This window comes from Miniopterus schreibersii (genome assembly GCF_964146895.1).
Source record: "Miniopterus schreibersii genome assembly, chromosome: 8".
Classification (NCBI taxonomy): Eukaryota; Metazoa; Chordata; class Mammalia; order Chiroptera; family Miniopteridae; genus Miniopterus; species Miniopterus schreibersii.
The window spans coordinates 12,477,689-12,498,045 of record NC_138109.1 but is presented as its reverse complement, the minus strand read 5'-3'; the positions used below and the strand labels follow the sequence as shown (position 1 = coordinate 12,498,045).

At 53.4% G+C, this 20,357-nt stretch overlaps 1 protein-coding gene across 3 annotated transcripts in view; it reads left to right on the top strand.

The window, feature by feature from the left end:
• Positions 1-245: 245 nt before the first annotated feature.
• The window catches only part of ARHGEF10L (Rho guanine nucleotide exchange factor 10 like), a gene marked incomplete at its 5' end in the record, with an annotated part of 124,249 nt that continues 104,137 nt past the window's right edge, over positions 246-20,357 (top strand). For 2 of the 3 annotated variants that reach the window (XM_081143659.1, XM_081143658.1), the window contains one exon: positions 246-327. Of the gene's footprint in view, positions 328-8,455; positions 8,544-20,357 lie in introns of those variants that run through there. The other variant, XM_081143657.1, reaches the window with a different exon arrangement.

Sequence of the window (20,357 nt, the reverse complement as noted above, 5' to 3'; positions counted from 1 at the left end):
TTAAGCGGTGACTTCAGCGGCTGCGGGCCGGGCGGGGCGGCGCCGTGTCGCCGTGCGCGGCGGCGGGACCAGGCCGCTCCGAGGCGGGCGGGCGGGCGCACTCCTGGCGGGGCCGCGACCTCGCGGGCGGCGCGCGGCGCGGCCATTGGCTCCGGGGCGGCGGCGGGCCGGGCTGCGGGCTGCGGGGCGCGGGGCGCGGGGCGCGGGGCTGGGCCGGCCCGGCCATGGGCGCCCGCGGCGGCCGGGCGGCGGAGGCGCGGAGCCGGCCGCCGGCGCCTTTGTGAGCGGCGCGCGGACAACAAAGGCGCGGCCGGGCGGCCGGAGCGGGTGAGTGCGGCCCGCGGGCGGGGGCCGGGCGCGGGGGCCGGGCGCGGGGTCGCGGGCGCCGGCGGCCGGGACTCCGCGCGGGGGTGTGTGGCCCGGGTGCCTCCAGGGCCGGGGGCGTCTCTGTGCCAGGGTCGTGGGGAGTCCGGGGGCCCCGTTGCCCGGGTCGTCCCGGCCCCCATGCGTGTCTCTGCGCCTGCGGGATCTTTGTGTGTCGCTGGTTCTCCCCGTGTGAGTCCGCTATCTTCTCCGGGCGACCCGGGGTGTGTCTGTGAGTGTGCATCTCGGTGCCTCTGGGTGTGAGTGCACGCCCGCATCTTCCCCGTGCCCCCGTGTGAGTGCGTGTCTCCCGGAGCTGGCATCCTCTCTGCCCTGTGTCCCGGGAGCCTGTGCCTGGGGACGTGTCTCTGGGTGGGAGTCCCCAGAGCCTGGGTCTGCCCTCTGCCTGAGGGTCTCTACTTGTGTCCTTTGAGTGTGAGTGGGTACCTCTGGGTGTGAGTGTGTGTACCCCACTCCCCCACGGGAGTCTCTGTGTCCCTCTGGTGTCCCATCCCTCTGAGTGGTTTCTGTGCATCAGTGTGTGTGTGTGTGTGTGACTCTGTGTCTCACTTTCCCGCCAGTGGACAGAACCTGCAGGTTCTGCTGTCACTGTGCTTCCCCTCCCCCTGTGCTGACCTTGGGGGACCCTGGGATTGCGTGAAGTCAGGGGATGCTCCTGGCGCCTCTGTGCTGGGCTAGCCTCTCCCAGCCTGGACACACACCCTGGGATGGAAAGGGGGGGGGAGGGCTGTCTGGGGGGGTGCCCTGGTCAGAGGGAAGGCCATGGCTACAGAAGCAGAACCGGGTCAGGCCTGGACACTCCTTGAGGCAGGGAAGTGTATCCGGGGTGGGCCCTGCTGGGGATAAAGGCCAGCCCCCTGGCTCCCAGGGGTGGTCTCTGAGAGGGAAGCCCAGGCCTGATGTAGGAGATTGTGGGGAGAGTTCCTCCTCCCTCTCCCAGGGCGGGGGCCCAGGCAGGGGCCAGGAATCTTCTTTTAGCCTGGAAAGTCTGAGGACCCTGGCTCAGGCCACAGCAGGTAGGTCGTGGTGGGTGGACGGCACTTCCCCCCACTTTAGACCTGAGACCTTGCCTCAAAGTCCTTGGCCTTCCTGAGGGATTCAACCAGGGGAAGCCCCTCCCTGCCTGCCTGAAGCACCATCTGCTCCTCCTCGGATGCTGGGGAGAGGGGACAGGTTGTGCACACTCATTAAAATGCTCAGCCCTTCCCTGCAGCCCTGCCTGCATGGCCATCAGCTGCAGCATCCATCTGTCTATCCGTCCACCCACTTATCCACCCAGCACTGTACCCCACAGTGTCCAGTCCTCCTACACATAATTAGAAAGGAGGGCCCAGTCTGGAAATCTCCAAGCTCCCTGTGACTGTGGGTGGGGGCCATCCTGCCCCTTCCTCAGGTTCCAGGGTGACGCTCAGAACCCTCCTCGTGCCTTGAGAGGCCTAAGGTTGTGCTGGGTCTGATTCTCCCTCACCTCCCTCCTGCTTGCCTTCCTGAGGTCCCTGCCCCTCCTTCTTCCACTAAAGCCCTATCACCCTTGCCGTTCCTTCCATAGAAAGCTGGTTCCATCCTTCACCGGTTCATGTCTTACCCAGGACCTCTTCCTCTCTGCCAGCCAGCCAGGCTCACTCATTCTTGTTCACGATGCTGTTCCAGCCTTCACTGAAGGTGGCTTGTTTACGCCCCCAGGGGACTGTAGAGAGCAAGGACCATGTCTGTCCTGATCACCAGCCTGGAACAGTGCCTGACATATAGTAGGTGTTCCTAAATTCTACTGTTTCAAGTTTTAACTTGGGAGGAGTCTGGGGAGGGTGTGTAGCTGGTGGGCTCCTCGGGGCTCAGGGACCAGGTTAGTGTATGAGTAGTAAATGAATTAACAGAATTAACACTATTACCTATGTGTTTGTGGTAAGAGCCAGATGCTAGGCTAGCTGCTTCACATATGTGATCTTTTAAATAGGGAAGGAGCAGAGAGGAAAGCATATAATCATCTTAGTCAGATAAGTTTAGAAAAGATAAAGTGGGTATTATGTATATATGGTAACAGTAACTTAGATTCATATCCCTCTTTCAGGTCGTTGTCTCTTTGTTTCTATAATGGCCCTGATAATTAGGCAAGGGAGATGGGTTTGTACCCATTTTACAGATGAGGACAATCAACCACAGCCTTCAGTGGCTGCCTAAGGTCATGGTTAGTCAGCAAAGGACTCAAGCTTGGGTCTCCCTGACCACCCAGTCCTTGCTTTTTGCAGCTGGAAGGTGGTGAGTGGGCCATTGTCCTTGCCCTCAAGGGGTCTGAAGTCCAGGAAAGAGAATCGGTTTCATAAAAAGCAGAGTGGGCTAAAGTTCTCTGTCCACCCACTGTGCCACCTGGGTCCCAGCTCAGCTCCTTCCTGGCCATGTGTCCCTGGATAGTTCCTTGGTCTCTTTGCCTCGCTGGGGGTTGTCAGAGCCACCTTCCTTTGGGGTCCTGGTCTGATAGAGCTCCCAGGAGTCGCCGTCCTTACAGAGCCTGTGCTGGGCCCTGGGCAGTGGTGTGCTGGAGCCAGTTTGTACCTAAGCATGAGAGTTGATCACTAAATTTTAGGAATTTTGTGAGCTAGCTGTTAAACACAGCCTTTATAAAAAAAATTGTATGTATATAAATTTACAATTATATAAATTATACTAGAAGTAAGGGTAATAAATACTAAAAATGCAGTACTTCCTAATTACTTCACTGTATTTCACTATTACCTATGTGTTTGTGGTTATTTGTGTCTTTTATGTGTGTGGATATATGTTATATATACACAGTCATGTGCCACGTAATGTTTCGGCCAATGGCAGAGAGCATATATGACAGCGGTCCCATGAGATTATAATGGAACTGAATTTCTTGTAAGAAATGTGGTTCAGGGAGTATTTTTTTCTCTGACAGGAGCAGTATATTTGGGGCTTGGCAATAGATTCCTTCTTGCTCACAGCACCTCAGTCCTGAGTGCACAGATTACTCCCCAGTCCATCAGCTACTGACCTGTTTCAGCACAGAGGAGCCGGCCCCCCAGTGCTACATAGTCAGAGGGCTCTACAGCCCCCCAGGCCTGGCTGATGGGCTTCAGAGAACACTGCTGTAAATTTTTTTTTTTTTGAATCCTCTCCCAAGGACCTTTTTCCATTGCTTTTCAGAGAGAGTGGAAGGTAGAGAGAGAGAGAAACATCGATGTGAAAGAGATACATCAATTGGTTGTCTCCCGCACACTCCCCTACCGGGACTGAGGATTGAGCCTGCAACCGAGGTATGTGCCCTTCAGACCATGCTGATGCTCTAACCACTGAGCAAACCTGGCTAGGGCATCTTTGTTGAGGACCTAGGTCCTGTACAAGGACACAGGTCTGCAGGCACTACCTTAACAAGTACTCAGTGCCACTGCCGCTTTAGTAAAAGTTTTCTGTGGTTGTGTGGGACCAGCCTGTCGCTGGGCGTTGAAAATATTTTCCAGTTGTAATGGTGTAAAGCATAGATAAGTTTTATTTCTTCTATCAGTTCAATGCCAGAGAGAGCCTTTTATGCCAGATAGGGCCAATGGAACCAAAAACAAATTTCCCAAGTCAATAGTGAGCCCTTAGTTCTACACTCTCCATGTTAAACACCCTCTTTTTTTCTGAACATACCTTAATCTGACCATGGCTCCGACAGGCAATAGCCAAACCCACGGCCTTCCGTCTTGATTCCTCATTCCTGCTGATCCTCAGGCCACCTTTCACTCCCTCCCGACAGTCACTGTTATGGTGATCTATGTCTCACCCAGCCAGTTTCTCCTCGACATTTCCAATCAGCCCACATCCCTGTTCATGGAGCAGCATTGACAGCTCTCTGTTCTATCTCTGACCCTGTCGGAAGAAAGCCAGGGGAGGATTTGTGGGACAGTGTTTATAAAGTCTAGTAGTGTCCAGTAATGTTCTAGGCCTTCAAACTCACTCACTCACTGCCCAGAGCAACTTCTGGTCCTGTAGGCTCCATTCACTGTCAGTGCCCTGCACAGGTGTACCATTTTTAATCTTTTATACTTTATTTCTACCATTCCTTTTCTGTGTTTAGATACACAGATACTATTACGCTACAGTTGCCTACAGTATTCAGTACAGTAACACGTACAGCTTTGTAGCCGAGGAGCAATAGGCCGCACCATACAGCCTAGGTGTGTGGTGGGCTGTACCATCTAGGTAAGTGCACTGTGACGTTTGCACAAGGGTGAAATGGCCTGACGATGCATCTCTCAGACATACCCCGTTGTTAAATAACAGATGACTGTATAATGTACCTGCTGGTGGCTACTACACATTTCTTCCCAACTGTGTGTTTGGTGGTGTCACCTTGGTACCTTAAAGTTGGCCACAGTGAAAGTATTTGCACCACAGAAATTGGCAAACACTGCAAATCAGCCCTCCTGACCCCCACCCCCAGTCAGTTGTTAAACATTTATCTGCTCACCATGGGGATCCAGCAGTGAGCAACTTGGGCACATCCCGCCCCCTCCCACCCCAGCTTGCATTCTGATGTGACACCACTCCAGAGCTGGTTTAGGGTCCTCACAGGTGCAGAGCAGGAGGGGCGACAGTTGGGCTGGGCCTGCTGTGGTGGTTGGGCTCGTAAGTGGCCCTTAAATGACCTCTCCCTTTGGAAACTGGGTTATTATATTACCATGCACCAAGAAGGAGGGAAATGGGTTGAGGATAAGAGTCTGTTAATTGAGAGCCTGCTTTGCTGTTGATTGAATAACCATACTTAGGGGACCCAGGCATCTGGGAGGCAGAGTGGTGGTGGTGTCCAAGGCTAGATTGTGGACAAGTCAAATAGCTCATGGCTGGTCAAGGTGTGATGGGTGTGATGTCCAGGACCCAGTGGCCAGAGCTGTCTGCGAGAGGCTTAGGCAACAGAAGGCATGACCTATCCATATGGATTCAGGGACAGCATAAGAGAGTAGAGCCAGACTATCGAGTGGACGTCTCTTTACAAAAGTCATGGCTTTTGTTCAGTGCGTGAGCTCTGGTTGGGAGATGGACATGTGTGCAGTTACGTACAGTGGAGGTGTGAGGGCAGGAGAGTGGGATGGGGAGAGAGAAAGGGTCTGGCCTGAAGGAACGGCATGTGCGAAGGCTTAGAGGCATGAGTTGCTGGGAGTTCAGCCTGGCTCGGGTGTCAGGGCAAGTGCTGCACCTTCCTCAGGCCAGAGGGTACAGCACCTTCCTCAGGCCAGAGGGTACAGCATCATCTGGGCACCAGCCAAGGAATCCTGCCACACTCGCCTGCTGGGCGCATCGTATTGTGGGGGTCACCCCTTTCCCTGCACATCTTGAAGGTTTCTTACAAATTTCTTGTTTTACCCGAACTTTCTTCTGTTCCAGCCCTGGAATCTGTGGCTGGTAGAGTCTCAAAAGAGATTTCCATTTTCAAATCAGACCAAACAAAACAGAATTGGGAAGTGGGTCTGCTGCCCTCTCCCTACCCCCAATAATACCAGAAAAGCCGAAGATAAAAGTAACTGAAATTGAGGTTATCCAGTGTTTTTTGGCTACTTCTGCCCTTCACTTAACAATTGAGAGCTTATTTCTTCAGAGACAACTCGTGTTCATGTTATGACTGTACATGCCAGATCCTTTTCATGTGTCAGTTCATTTAATTCCCATACAGATCCTGCAGGTAGGTAGTGTTATCCTATCTTATAGATAAGGGAACTGAGTCCGAGTGGTCGAGTGACCTTCCCCAAGGTCACAATGTTTGTAAGTGGCAGGATTCAAACTAGGTAGTGAGATCTTTCTGTAACCCTACTTCCCGCCTTTATTCTGGGTTCCTTTTCTCTTTGAGGAGGGGAGGGACAGAAGATTCACCGCTGGTCTTGTAATCACAACACACTTTGCCTTTCTTTGATTTGAAATTGATGGGTGGTGTGTTTTCTGTGTTTTTTGTTAATCTTCACCCGAGAATATTTTTTTTCCATTGATTTTTAGAGAGAATGGAAGGGAGGAAGGGAGGGGGGAGAGAGACACAGAGAGAGAGAGATTGATGTGAGAGAGACACATTGATTGGTTGCCCCCTTTTCAGGGCTGGGGATCAAACCTTCAACCCAGGTACGTGCCCTTGACTGGGAATCAAACCCGCAACCCTTCGGTGCACAGGCTGAGGCTCTAACCACTGAGTCACGCCGCCAGGGCCATGTGTTTTTTCACCCGCTTAGCTGGGATCACTGCCCTGTGGTGTAGGGTCAAGGCCGAGAATAGAACCCCAGTGCCCAAACGGGCCCCCCAGGCCTGTTTTCAGGACCGTGCTAATAATAATGGCCCGTATTTATGGAGATTGCTGTAGTAATTGGTCTTATTTAGGGAGTGGCAGTCACGTTGACAGGCGCGGGGCTCCAGGGAGCTTGTTCAGTCATCAGCCATCCTGAGACGTGGGTTGTGTCAACTCCGTTTTGCCCCCGATGAGGCGGACACCCTGATCTGTCACCTTGCTTGTCTAGGTCACACACCTGTGAGGGGTGGAGGCAGCACAGGGTAACCTCGTTCTGTTTGCCCCAGAGCCCCAGCCCCCAGCCCCCAGCCCCCTAAGGCAGTGCCACCCTTTCCAGGACCTGGCCTGGCTGTGCCTTTGATGTCCCTTGGCAGCAGTGGCCACATGTGGTGGGAAACAGGGAAGGACAGTTGACCACTTGACCAGAAGCATAGGCTGTGCCCCCCTCTTGGTTTGAGCCTGGCCCTGAGCCTCCTGCCAAGGGCTTCAGGGGTTCCCCTTCCCACCTGCCTGTCTGTTGAGAGCGTAGTTTTGGCCCAGCCACCGCCCTCCCCGTTCTGTGCAGGGACACTCAGTCCAGGGCAGTGGAGGTGGTTTGGGGTGGCCCCTGCCCACGTCGTGCATAGGGCCGCATGTGAGGCGGCATTTCTGGGTCTGGCCCCCTCCTCCTCTTTGAGATCCTGGCCTCTTGGCCTCCGCAGAAACCCGTTCCAGGGGCCTCCCAGCCATTAGCACTCAGGCCCCAAGGGCTCTCATTACTCCCCTACCTTCCTTGTTTGAAGTGGGCAGACTTGGAGAGAGCTTTAAAATGCGGGCTTGTTATCCAATTTTGCTAGAAAAACAATCGTTTAAATTAAGTAGAGGAATAACAGTCTCTGAAAATTGAAGAAAAATGTTCCTGGACCAAGACATTGCCCAGAACCTTTGAATTACTTCTAAAAATAAAGCTGTATTGTACTTTAAATTATGTGTTACATGATCATTGACGAAAACTTGGAAAATGCAGATAGAAGGAAATGAAACTCTCCATTCCACAGACCCAAAGACCACCTCTCTCAATATCTCATTCATTGATTTTTGGTGATTGATTTGCTCATTTAGTAAGTATCCATTTAGGGTCCAGAAAGAGCCAGGGCTGTGTTGGGCTTGGCAGGTAGATGGGTGCCCTGCTCCTTGCTGGGCCTCTTCCTGTGTCAGACTTTGGGCGACTCACTTGGCTCCTCTGTATCTCAGTTTCCTCATCTGTAAAATGGGAAAATACTAGTTGCTGCGTCATGTGTTGTGTGGATTTGATGAGAAAGTGCAGATGGGCTGCTCTGGACAGTGCCTGGTCGTGGAAGGGCTCAGCGTTGTGGGCGGCGTGATGTCGGTGAGCTGGCCGACCGTCAGCAGCCTTGCCCTGTGGATCTCACGTGATGTCGGAGGGGACAAAACCCAGAGAAACCGCTCAGATTATAAAGTAACTGCATGTGGTCGATGAAAGAATGTCCAACCTAGAGAAAAGTTGTGTGAGAGTTTATTTGAGCCAAAATTTGGAGGACACAGGATCTCAAAGGATTGAGAAAATGCTTGGGAGAGTGGCAGTTCGGTAGTTCTTTCTGTGCATTTGGAGTCAAAGGAGAGAGTAGGGAAAGTCCCACGGAATCCACAGGCGGTGGATTAGGGAGGCGGGAGAAAGCGAGGCGGGGAAATCTCTAGAACTGGATACAAAGCGAAATGGAGAAACACACGCTTCTACCTTGGTGGGTACAGGAGAGTGACCATTGAACATCGACAGCTCATACAGACGGTGTGCAGGCAGCAAGGCAGCAAGGAGGAGCTCGGCGGTCGTGCTCTGGTGCCTGCCGTCGGGTGCCAGGCGTCTGGAAAAGAAAACGACTTCGGCATTTCAAATGTATGTTATCCGAGATGCGTAAGGACATTGACAGTGTTCGCTTTGGGTAAAGGGTGACCTTTGCTAAGGAAGCCACAGGCCTGGTATACGACTTCCCCCTACGACCCGCCCATTTAGGAATTTATGGTCGGCCCATCCTGTGTGGTTCCTTTCCGTCACTGAGCCTGCCAGGCCTGCCGTGTGGCCTCCTGCGCTTGTCGGGTCTCCTGTGTCGCCCCTTTTCGTTCACAGTGTCATGTGATAAGTCCTGTGAAACAGCTGATGCGATGTGATGGGAATAACTGGGGGCCTCTGGGCTGACATTCAGACTGGGGTGTTGTTAGCACATAGACGGGGCGGGTGGGAGCACTCAGAGGTCAGAGGTCAGGTGAAGGAGGGGGAGCCAGGAGAGGAGCAGCCTCTTTCAGGGGCGGGGTCTCCGGGAAACCCACACGGGGTTGTGCTTCGGAAAAGGGCTAGTGGTCAGCAGGGCTGGAGGCCCCTGAGAGCCCACGTTAAGATGAGACAGAAAAGGGGCCACTGGGTTCGGCAACGTGGAGGCAGTTTGGGCCTTTTTGTAAGAGCAGTTTTGGAGGAGTGATGGGGCTGCCATTCGCGGTGGGAGAGGGTCGGGGGGCTGGGAGGTGAGAAAGGAGAGACAGCGTGTGCGGACAGCTTCTGAGGTGCCGGATAGCGAAGGGGGGTTGAGAAAAGGTGTCTCGCTTGGAGGGGAAGCCAGGACACCCAGGAGAAGGATTTGTGCTGGTGGCCAACACACTTGGGGCACCTACAGGAGCCGGATCTTTAGGCGAACCAGAGAGGAGGCGGTCCCCAGTGTGATGATGTGAGTGGGGGGCGGTGTTATGGGAGTAGGAGTGCTCCTTAGGAAATGGGAGAAGTTGGGGCGGATTTGGAGTATACATGAGGGGAGGTTGGGAACAGTCTCATTCGATAGCCTCATGGTTCTCAGTGACACCTTGACCAGGCACACGGGAGGGTGGGGTACAGTCCAACAAAGACTGCCCACGCCAGGAGAGGTCATTTGCAGGCACAATGGGAATGAGCAGAAACTGATGGGTCCCCAAAATGATGGAAGCAGGCGCTTCTTAGCTGGTCCTTTCTGTAGAGGAGGGAACGGATCAGAGAGGTCAGTGGTGTGTCTGAGATGGAAAAAAGGGGCCCACAGTCTCCAGGGTGCTGGGCTGCTGGGGTGTGCGGCCAGTGCTGGTGGACGCGATCTGAGCCAGTTGGGAGCTTGGTGTCGGGAGAACTCGGTCCCTGCAGCAGAAGCCACTTTAGCTGGGCCAGGTTGGACGGCTCCGGGCCCAGTGTTGCCCTCCCCTCCCACTTCTCTTCCTCAGCCGTGAAGTGCACAGAAATCACCTTCGTGCGCCAGGTCTGCACTGAGCACCCTGGGAGGACTAGCTCACTGCATCCTCGCAAAGGTGCAGGTGCTGGTACTGTCCTCACCTTATAGAGGGGCAGAGGCCACCCAGCCAGCTACAAAACCAGGGTGAGGCCCCCTACAGGTGGCCCAGCTATCTCTCTGATAGCATTCCTGTTTGGCAAGAGGAGGAGACCTAGCTCGGGGAGTAGTTAATTTGTTTTTGTTTGTCCGTCCTTGCATTCCTCTCTTCCCAACACGTATTTACCCAGCACAGATTTCTTTATGGAGCTGGCACCAGGCTAGGAGCTAGAGATGAGTAGAATGTGTTTACTCTCTTTCTGCTGGGGGAGGCAGACGACTGGGAGTGCCTAACCCAGGCATAGAAAAGAGAAGCTTCCTAGGGGAGGGTCTGAGCAAAGCAGTCAAGGGGCAGTCAGTCCAGGGAGAGGGAAGCATTGCACAGGGGTGCAAAGGCTGGGGGCAGAGCCATGGGGGATGCTGCTGAAGGGGTCTGAACTTCTCACTAGGAGCTCTCACTTTCTCTTGAGGACTACAGGACGCCGGTCAAGCGTTTCCAGATAGGGAGGGACAGGATCAGAACCTTTTGTCTTTGGTGGAGATGGGGTTAGAAGGGTCAGGAAACATCAGGGAGACCTTTAAGGCTCTGATTCCTAGGTCATTCTGCAAACCCTGCTGCTTCCTCAGTGCCTCCTAAACTCTGCTCATGTCTCTTTTCTAAAAAGGTTCCTGAGACTCAGAGAGGTTAAGCAATTTGCTTGCGGTCACACAGCATGACAAGGCGTCTAGGCAGGAACCTGTCCCTTGAGTGAAACAACCAGTTTCAAGGATGGAAACAGGTGGTGAGTGCCCCCAAGGAGGAGCTCACTGGAGGCTCCAGGTGATGTCACCATCGCACCACCCGCAGGTCCTCTTGTGGTTTTAACCATTGCCCTTGTGCATTCTCAGAGAATGGGCAGTGCCTCTGGGCGGGAGGGGCTGGGCTATTGCTGGGAAGTGGGAGTTGGCCCTCCCCTGAGTCAGGGCCCCATGGGTTGTTTAAGCATTTTCCTGGGCCTTGGCCTCCTCCCCAGTTAGTGACTGGAAAACTTCTTGGGGCTGGGCCGGGGTTTGCTCCTGGACATAGGTCATGTGAGGCCAGTGATGGGGCGATCTTTGCTGGAGGCAGCAGCTATATTTTACAGATGCCAGGCAGAGGCAGAGGCCTCATTTTCAGGGGTCAGGAGAGGAGGGAGCAGTTCCCAGAGACCTGCTCCTTACGAGCCCCTTCACCTTGGGCGGCCGCCTTGCCTCTCTGCAATCTTGGTTATCTGTGAAGTTTGGATGATATGAAATGTGATCCCAAAAGATTGAAAAAATTACCTGTGTTTACTGAGGGCCTGGAGTGTGCCAGGCACCATGTATTATCTTCTTTCAACAATTTGTGGCAATCTTGTGAGCTATATATGGCTAATACCTTCATTTAACAGATGTAGCAACTGAGGAACAGAGAGGGTAAGCAATTTGCCCAAAGTCACACAGCTAGTAAATGACAGAACTGGAACCCTGATCCATCTGACTCTAGACATTTCCCTTGAAACCCTTTGTTTAGCTGAGCCCTTCCTTGGCAAGTTACCTAATAGAATCTTGTGGGGTTCCAGCATTCAGCCCACCCCACTTTGGGACAGCTGATTCAGTCCAACCCCTTAAGTTTTATCACGAGCCTTGGAGCTCCAGTGGGCCTACAGCCCTTTATTCATCACCTCACAGCCACTTGGGGCAGGCTCGGGACCCCAGCCTCCTGGGAATTCCAGCCTCCCGGACCCCAGGGCCTTGGGAAGAGCACTGGATTGGGAACCTGTTGCCTGGGTTCCAGTGAGGATGGTGAAGGAACAGTGACAGGAAGAGCAAAAACAGTGCTTAGTCCACTACTGGACAGTGCAGGCCTCAGCTGCTCACAGCTGCACCCGGGACCAGGGAGAGGTTGGGGTGGGACCTTAGAATCTACATTAAAAAAAAGGCTTCCTCTTGCCCAGACTGCTTGGAGCAGTGGTTGAGCGTTGACCTATGAACCAGGAGGTCGTGGTTAGATTCCTGGTCAGGGCACATGCCCAGGTTGTGGGTTTCGGGCTTGATCCCCAGTAGGGGGCGTGCAGGAGTCAGCCGATCAATGACTCCCTCATCGTTGATGTTTCTATCTCTCTCTTCTTCTCCTTTCCTCTCTCTGAAATCAACAAAAACATATTAAAAAATAAATAATAAAGGCTTCCTCTGACTAAGGTAGTTTTGAAGTCAATAATAGTTCAAGGACCACACTACGAAAAAGGCTGTTAGACTCTTAACCTAAAAATGCTTAGGAGAGTAGAGATCTGTCCGAGTTGGTGCCAGGCTGTACGGCCCTGCTCTGAGATGCCTTCATCCGTAGTCATAGCTTGTAGCTGGGACTCCTTTTCCCCACAAGCTAGCGTTTCCCAAACCTGGCCAATTACTGAAATTGCCAGAAAGCTTTTGAACAAAATACACATTCTTGAGTTTCACCCTTAGAGATTCTGAGCCAGCAGATCTCGGCTGGGGCCTAGAAATCTATGTTTAAAAAGCTTCCTAGGTTCTTTTGTTCATTTGTCATTTATTCAACAAGTATTCATTGAGGCCTGCAATGGCCCAAGCCCAGGGTCAGGCGTGAAGACATCATTGTTAGGCCAGATGCAGCCTTGGGTAGTATTCCACCTATGCTGCAGCCCGGTGAAGGAGGCAGACAGTGATTACATAGGGATGCTCGGCCAAGCTGGGAGAACGTGTCTAGAAAATGGTGGGGTCAAACTAAATACCTGGTCAAAGCTGGGATTCCTAGGTAGCTGAGCTCCAGTAAATTCCAGATTGAAGTAGAGCCCTGTGCCCACTGGTCATTACTTATGGGATCCTATTATTTATTCATTCATTTAGTCATTTATCCATCTATCCATCCATCTATCCATCCACCTACCTACCCACCCACCCACCCATCCATCCACCCACCCACCCACCCATCCATCCACCCACCCACCCACCCATCCATCCACCCACCCATCCATCCACCCACCCACCCATCCACCCATGCACCCATCCATCTATCCATCTATCCATCCACCTACCCGGCCATCCATCCATCCACCCACCCACCCATCCATAATCTCTTGAGTCTCTACCGTGTCCTGAGGACTGCTCTGGGTACTGGAGGGACAGAAATGAAAGGAACTCAGGGAACTCACAGTCTAGTGGTGGAGTCAGAGAAAGTGATTTCAGTCCAGAGTGTTAGGTGCTCAGAGGGGCGAGTGGCCAGCTCTCTCAGTGGGCTTCATGGAGGATTTCCCTGAGGTCTTGTGTTAAGGCAAAATGTAGGTGCTAGTGTCCCCGGCAGAGGAGGTGAGACAGTTTCCAGTCCAAGGATGGACCTTGCCCTTGGGAAGGCAGGTCGTGTGGCTGGGGCAGGTGGGGGAGCCTATTCTGCTCCCAAAGCTCAGGCTCCGCCTTTTGTTTCCCCATGAGACCTGGCCTACAGTAGGTGTTCAACAAACATTCTCATTGGTGAACAGAACAGGGAGATGGGGATCACCCATCAGAAAGAACGGGCCACACCGAGGAGCTTCTGGCTCTGTGCGGCCCTGCACAGGCGGAGGGAATGACACCTCTGCTGGGCAGGGAGAACAGGGAGGGCGATGAGGGGCCTCCCCAGCTCTCACCTTCCTCAGCCTCCTGGGCCTCTAGCTCTTCCCTTGGGCAGATCAGAGCCATTGTGTTTATAAAACCTTCTGAAGCCTGACTCTCCTGCAACTCAAGGGTTCTGCCTGCATATGTGTGTGTGTGTGTGTGTGTGTGTGTGTGTGTGTGTGTGATGGGGACAGAGTCATGCGGGGGTGGAGTACTTACAACGGTGGTTTCTGGAGTCACACCACCTGGTTTTGATTTCTTACTCTGCCTCTTGTCAGCTCTGTGTCCTGGGGCAAGTGTCTCAACCTCCCTGTGTTTCAGTTTCATTTCTCAGCTTGCAAGTTCAGTTTCTCAGCTCATCTGGTTCTTGGACTGATAAAGACAGTTGTCACATGTAGAGCCATGCCTGGTACCCGGTAAACATCCCATAAACAGCTGAAAGATGGATCTTTAGAGGCAGGATGTTTATTAATTAGTCTTGGAGCCAGGAGACCTGGTGTGAATCCTCCCCTCCCCCGCCATACCTCTGACTAATTAGAGACCTTGGCAGGCTGATTCAGGCCCTAGGCTGAGGTTTCTCACCTGGGAAATGGGGAGTGACGCCCCAAACAGTTTCTGGGAGAGGCACTGAGTCTGGTGGTTCCTTCTCTGCATTGGGCTTTATTGAAGTCAGGAAACTTGGGTTTAAACAGCTAGAGTGAAATCTGCATTTGATGAGGGTGGGCCACCTCCACCACCCACAGACGCTGGGGCTCAGTCTTATGTTCGTAGGGCCTCAGCTTTCACCTTCCCATGTTCTCACTGGTTTCTAGGATCCTATGGAAATGGATCATCAGATGACTGGGGCTCTGGGTCTTCAGAGCAAGTGCTACAGGGTGGAGGGTGACACTTGGTCTGCAGAGACATGGGGAAGGGACTGACCTCTCCCGGCCAGCCTGGGTCTGGGTGCCCTGGAGAGACCAGGGTCTCTGACTCCTGTCCCAGATTCAGCACCACTCCCACCTCATGTCCCTGCTTGGCTTGAATTCTCAGGGCTGAGTGACTCAGGCATGCCTCATGCCCCAGAAGATTTGGGTCACAAGCAGGCAAATATTAACTCCACAAATCTAGCTCCAAATGCAAACCTGTTTGGGCTGGCTGCCTAGGGGATGGCCAGGTTCTGAGCCCCCTGCCCGGCTGATGGCCAGGATAAGCAGGTGCCCTCCAGGGGAAAAAAAGGTACTTGCCTCACGCCAGGTGATGGCATTTATTCACCATTGCTGTCCAGTGGGCAGGGCTGCTGTGGTTTTTTTTAAGCAGAGGAGGAGCCTGAGGCATAGAGAGGGCAGGAGGCCTGCTCAGGTTTGCACAGCTAATGGGGCAGATCTGGGGTTGGAACTGGGAGGGTCTCCCTTCCAAGTCCATGCTTTCCCCCTAGGATTCCCAGCAGTCTCCTTGCTGCTGTTAGGGCCACACCAGGATGCTCTGTGGGGCAAGGGTGCTGAGGTTTGCTTTCTGGCTCCTCTGAGGCTTGGTCTCAGATTCCTCTTTTTTTTTTTTAAAAAAAAATCTTTATTGATTTCAGAGAGAGGAAGGGAGAGGGAGAGGGAGAGAGAGAGATAGAAACACCAATGATGAGAGAATCATTGATTGGCTGCCTCCTGTTTGCCCCCTACTGGGGATTGAGCCTGCAACTCGGGCATGTGCCCTGACTGGGAGTTGAACCTCTATCTCCTGGATCACGCCAGCAGGGCTTGAGCAATTTTCTTAACCTCTGTGCCTCTGTTTCCTAATCTGTAAAATGGGGATGACAGTCGTTCTTCTCTCACAGGGTTGTTGCAAAGATTAAAGTAATTACAGGATTAAAGGGCCTAGAATAGCTCTGGGTACTTAGAGGCAATTAGTAAATGTTAGCTGTTGTGATACTGATTTTGGCACTAACTCCTCTGTGGCCCTACGCAACCCAAGGAGCTGCTGCCTTTTTTATGTGCCCAGTGCCTGGGCTCTGGCTTCCACCCCACTCAATACCATTTGCGGTGAGGAAGGACTACCTGGGCCAGGTTTCTGGGGGGCGGGGAGCAGTGGCAGCATGTGGGCCCCTGACTCTCACTGGAAGCCTCTTTCTACCTTCTCTTTGTCTCTGTCCTGCTCACGTGTTCTCACTGATGCTGTGTCCAGATGCTATATGCAGAGATGAAATACTCATGCTGATGGATAGATCCCCCCCAATCTAAGTTCAGGGCCCCTCACAGGAGTGCCTGCAGCCCCCGCATCTCCCCCACAGAAGCACTGCCTGCTATTCAGTATTGGTACCTGTTCAGTTCTCCTTCCCCTGCTGAACTGTGAGGTCCGAGGGGTAGGGACCGATGAATGAGTGTGGAAGGTTGAGCCATATGCTAGGCTAGGCTCAGGGACACAGAAGGGACCTGGCCTCAGAGAGCTCACAGTTGGGTGGTTTATTTAAGAATTCAAAACCAACTGTTTGGTGCCAGAAATTGCACTGGGGTGCTGGGGACAGGAGAGGCCTAACATAGGGCCCCTGCCTTGAAAAGCCGAAGTCTGCCTTCTCTCTCTCTCCCTCTCTCTCTTCTCCCCACCCTTTGTATTTCAGATGCTGGGCCAGGTGGTGGAGGGGCACAGAGAAGTGGGTCGTGGGCCCTGCCCCCAGTCTAGTGGGGAGACCCTCGTGGTATAATGCAGTTTCTTTAGAAACCTGTAGCCTGCTGTTTATCTGCTATGGAAACCAGTGCTCATGACTTTGGCCTTTGTGTCCCTGTGACTAATAACAGTAACACCATCCCGCATTAAAAGGCCAGTATCTGCTCTAGATCTCAGAGGACTTGACCAGGTGCCCTTGGAGTAAATGTTCTCCACCTCGGCACTGGTGACACTCCAGCTGCATAATTCTCTGTTGTGGGGCTGTCCTGGGCACTGTAAGGTGTTTAGCAGCATCCTTGGCCTCTACCCCCTAGATGCCACTAGCATTCCCTGCCCTTGCAGCTATGACAACCAAAATGTCTCCAGACATTGCCAAATGTCCCCTGGGGGACAGAATCGCCCCTAGTTGAGAACTGCTGCCTTAGATGGATTAGTAAGACTATCTGCCTAAGTCAAGGTGGGACGGAAATTTTGAAATCTAATACTGCCTGCTGCCGAAAACAGCAAGAGAGGGAAAAAGAGTCCGTGGGTGCATACTTGACCTTGTTTGGCATAAAATGCAAATGTCCATTGGGAGGGCCCTTGGAGGCTGAGCAGTGTGTGCCTTGGCCCAGACCACACAGAGACAGAGCCCCTGGCAGAATTAACCAGATTGTCGCCTGGTTTTTGTGTCCCTTGCTTTGTGAGGTTATGATGCAGGGCAGGTGATCAGATGACCATGTGGAGTACACAGGGCCAGCATCGGCCCTGGGAGAGTTGAGTCAGTGTTCGGCTGTCCGCCTAAATGTCAGTTCTCCCTCGCCACAGAGCGTATCTGGTTTGTAAGGGTGTAGGGGTTTCTGTAATTGTTTAGCATCTGCCTCCCTGCGGGACTGTGGAATCCAGGAGGGTAGAAGCCAAGGCTGTCTTGCTTACCAGCAAATCCCCAGACCTTGCGTGGTGCCTGGCGTACTGAAGTGCTCAATAAATATTTGTTGACTGATTCAGGGGTGTGGTTGGATGGCAGAAGGGTCCAGAGAGATGAAGACTGGCTTTCCTGCCCTCCCCTTGAATGCTGTTGAGCTTAAAGGTCCCCAGAATGAGGGAGTGGGGCCTGGAGACCTCAGTTCTAACACAGATAGTACGTGTATGGAAGATGTGAGCTCCATCACTCGCGTTCTGGTTTGCACCCTAATGTGGAAAGAGATGGTGTCCCATCTTCTGACCAAGCCCTGGCCGCAGGCAGCCCTTGCATGAACCAGGTGAAGGCTCAGGCTTGGCAGGGAGTGCAGGTGTCCACGCATGCAGTGTCCACACGTGCATTCACCCTTCTGTCCAGCACTGAGCACCTGTTAGGTGTGCTGGCTGTAAGCAGGGAAGAGAGCCCTGAGTCCCACCTGCCCAGCCCCACTCTCTCTCTGCAGGTCCCTCAGGATGCTTCTGATGTTGTTGAGTGACAGCCCTGGGCATGGGGGCGGGGGGTGTCACTTTGCTGCCTGGAGGGGATTTGCCCCTGAATTTAGCCAAATATATTGGAGCTCAAGCGCAGAAGTGGAAGCATCCTGGTTTTTGCAACTCTCCTAGGCTGATATCCAGCCAGCATGCTTTACATAAAGGGGTACATCTGCAGCCAGCTCCGAGGTACCCCACTTGACCACACAAATTCAGGGCCTTGGAATGTCTCTCTGGCACCAAGCACTGAGCTTTGGTCATTGTTGTGTTTCACACCAATGAAAGGAACTCGATTTATCTTTTTGGGGTCCTTCACTTTCCTGACTGTGATCCCCTTCCCTGGAATCTTGACTTTTAAAGGAGTGGGAGGCTGGTGGAGGCTTTGGGAGTTTACACAGCTGAGTATTAGCCTCTGGGCCAGGTCAAACTGGTGGCTGTCCCCGAGCACCTCTGTGGGCACCCCCTGTCCTCAGAGTGGGGTGCTACATGGTGAGATGCTGCATGAGAGGCTACACCCTCTAAGCTTGCTCCCACGTGGAGGGCAATGATGGGGAGGGCCCTAGGATCACTCAGCTCTACCTGGGACAGCGCCCTTCCTGTGGGCCAGGGCAGCTGTTCAGTTAGAAGGTTTTTCATTCATTCATTCATTCATTCATTCATTCAACAAACATTTGCTGAGCACCTACTGTGTTCTAGGCTCTCAGCGAGGCACTTTTTGTGAATGATCTCATTGAATCCTTATAACAATTCTATGTGGTGGGGATTCTTACAGTTTTGTACAGAGATGGGACCAGGGATCAGAATAGTGAAGTAGCATCTTAGTGCCACAGTAAGCGGAGAGCCAGGACCCAACCCAGCTTGACTGCAGAGCTCACTTTCCTAAAAACCACCCATAGGGCATCGTGGCTGCAAAAAAGGAATACCCAAGGGGCCCCAGCAGGGCCAGAGACTGCTGCAGAGCAGGAGCCACTCCAAGTGCAATGGGCCCCCCATTTTCCACTGAACAAGTGGCCGCATCTCTGGCAGCAGGACATAGGCCGGGGTCGGCTCACAGCTCATGGCAGCCAGCGCGGGTTCAGTGCCAAGGACAGGAAGACAGGGAAGTTCAGGAATTCTTTCTAGGACTAGCATGTGAACCGCATCTGAGCTATCCAGTTTCTTTTGTGTTGCATTATGGGGTTGATGAGCACCAGTCTGGTTCTTGTTAAAGTTGATTGTGAAAGAGGACCAGTGATTGGGACTGGCTCCCTGTGGGGATCCTGGTCCTGGATTTGACTCCACCCCAGGACAGCAGGATTCAGGACAGATTCATTTCATGGTTGAAACCACTCTCCCACTCTCTCTGCCCCTAACACCCCCAGCCTAGGCTCCTCACCCTGTCCCACAGCCCCAGACAGCATCTTCTCAGAGGTGTGAAGTTAATAGCCAGGGAGAGAGGGGGATGGGTTCACTGGGGAGGGAGAGGCACCCCTACAGGGGAAAGATGGGGACAGACCTCGGTCTAATCAGGGATCTGTCTCTGATGAACTTGACTTTGGATACTCTACCTCTCTGAGCCTCAGTTTCCTCCTCTGTAACGGGGTTGATCTAGCCCACTCATGGGCTGGCAGGAAGACATGCATTTCTGTGCTTCTCTCCCGGGTTTAGGGGACAAAGGGCAGCTGGCTTGACCCTCCGCCTTCCCTGGGGAGGGGTTTGAATGTAAGTGCTGGCTGCTCCGAGAGTTCAGCCAGAGCTATCCTGGGCCTTGTGGCCAAGGCCTCCGGTCCCCTGGGGCTCCATGCAGGGCCTAACTTTCTGGAGACCTCAAATGCTGCCTGGCCAGCTCCCCGGCCGTGGTCCTGTGGGCCGAGTTGTTTTTAGCTCTGAGTTTTGCAAAGGCTGTTTCTTCCTGCTCAGAGCTGTCTTTGGGACAAAGTAGAGGGTCCCCTCCTTGAGAGAGGCAGAGGGTGGGCCTGGAGAGAGATCGGAGCCAGACTTGGCTCTTGTGGGCCTTGAAAGGGAGGCCTACTCCTCTCCTGGCCTGCCAGCCAGGGGCCCAGCACCCAGCCTGGACCCTGTGCTTCTGTGCTCCCTCCCTAGGCAGCTGGGCATATGGCAGGTCCCTCACCTGTCTGCGTGGGAAAGACTGTGCGTCTCTCCTGCCAGAGCGGTTGAGGGTGGCAGCTGTTGGAGCTTCGGGTCCTGTTGCCTCTCCCAGCCACATGCTTCTGACTCAGCAGAGCAAGAATGTGGTCTTTTTGGGAGCAAGTTCTTAAAAATAGCCCAAGTCCTTCCTCCTGCTCCTCCCCTCTCTCCTCTCTGCTGATCACACCCTGGCTTTGGCCCCAGACCTCTTCTCATACTGGTTTTGGGGAACCGCCCCTTGCACAGCTTGGCGGTGACTCTGTTTACGAAGCCCTCCTGGGAGGAGCCGTTCTGGCTGCAGGCTGATTTCAGATGGGAGGAGACACAGGCCCAGACTGGGATGCCTGGTGGGCCTGGCGCCTTATCCTGTCCCCTGATGGTGGTGGCAGGACGGACACAGACCAAGGGGTTCCTTCATTCATTTAGCAGGTGTGTGTTAAGGCCTAGTGTTTGCCAGGCACTATTCCAGGTCTGTAGGCAGAACAGTGAACAGAAACAACAGTGCCCTGGCCTCTGTGGCGTCTACATTCTCAAAGGGGGAGGCTGTTATAAATACCTTGAAGACAGGG